The 1,507-nt window shown below is 44.5% G+C and overlaps 1 pseudogene; it reads right to left on the reverse strand.

Annotated features, from left to right (window-relative positions):
• LOC116689075 (trace amine-associated receptor 13c-like) overlaps window positions 1-425 on the reverse strand; it is a 1,190-nt pseudogene extending 765 nt beyond the window's left edge.
• Window positions 426-1,507: the final 1,082 nt, after the last annotated feature.

The raw sequence follows: 1,507 nt of genomic DNA on the forward strand, positions 1-1,507 counted from the left end.
AAGAAATCTGAGACCGCCAGAGAGAGGAGGATGAGGTTGGTGGGGGTTTGGAGCTGCCTGGAAATAAAGACCAGCAACACATTTACCATCACACCTAGAATCAATTCTCATTCAGCTAAAAGCAGACACATAAAAGTCTGAAATACAAAAACATTATTTTGAAAAAAATTCTCATTTCTTCACAGTTTAAGAACAAGCAATACTTGTTATTATTATCCACCAGTTCCATATATGAATTAAGCTTTTGGCTACCTGAAGTGGGAGATAGAGATGATGACCAGCAGGTTAAGAGTCACAGTGATCAGAGAGATGGAGGACAGCAGAATGTAGATCAGCATGGACTCAAAGTGAGGACGCACTGGCTTCCTGCAGGAGGTGTTGAGGAGTTGTGGGAAGCAGAGTTCTGTTCCCTCCGAGGTCTCCATCAGCAGAGAGAGGAGACGCTGCTGAACTCTGGCAGCTCTCTGACTAAAACTTTATGTCATACAACGGATTTATCTCAATCCTACCTGCCCACACCTCCTTCCCTCCTCACCCTTGTTGCTCTTTTTCTCTCCGTAGAGACTGAAGTACTCAACATGCTGTGCTCATCTCGCTCACTGTTTGGGATGACTGGGATCTGTGTAACGTCAACATTTGGCCGACCGCCAGATGTCCGAGATCCGAGTTGGCTGTGCTGAAGCCGTAAATTACTTTAGGCTTTGCACCCAGATTACCCCAACTGGTTAAAATACCATTTCGCTGGAGAACAAGGCAATGCAGAGTCCCAATGTGGAGTACATATCCTTATTTACACACGCACTGCAACCCTGAACTTATCTAGACATTACTGGAGGAGCTGTGTTTGAGAAGGAAAATGTCTGAATAAGTTTTCATTTTTATTTAACCCTCCTGGTATCCTTCGGGTCAATTTGAACCCATTCAATGTTTAACATCTCCAAAAAAGTGCTTGACACCGTTTTTATGCTTCATATTGAAAAACCTTTGCTACTTTAATGAGGTCAACTGGTTAAAAATAAAATTAACATGATGATGCATTTTCAGGTCACTTTCACACGCGGGTTGTTGCAATTTCATAATCTTTAATTCCCCTACCCCACACATGCACTCACCCTCTCTGAGAGAGGGAAAACATTGTTCCCGCCAAGCGGCTCAGCGAGCGATCACGAAGCATAGCTCATGTGGTGCCATTTAATGCTACCAAGCACTGACCCATCGTTAGCCTTCCAATGACTGACATTCATTTTGGTGCCTCTTTGACAGCAAATAACTTTACATCTGAAGCGTTTAACCCACCGAGGTCCAAAGGATTTTTGACAACTTCAGTTGTCTCATGTGTTTGCATGTCCAGGGGGTGTGCTGGGTTATCTGCCTTGTCTTCCTGCAGTTCACACATGACTTTCTACCATATGAGGCCCTCTTCTTAGTTTCTGTTGGCTCAGAAATTGTCACAGGTACATGGTCACTCTGTTGCAGGGTGGGGGGGGGGCATCAACTGAGACACCCC

The sequence above is a fragment of the Etheostoma spectabile genome, chromosome 5 (assembly GCF_008692095.1).
Source record: "Etheostoma spectabile isolate EspeVRDwgs_2016 chromosome 5, UIUC_Espe_1.0, whole genome shotgun sequence".
Lineage (NCBI taxonomy): Eukaryota > Metazoa > Chordata > Actinopteri > Perciformes > Percidae > Etheostoma > Etheostoma spectabile.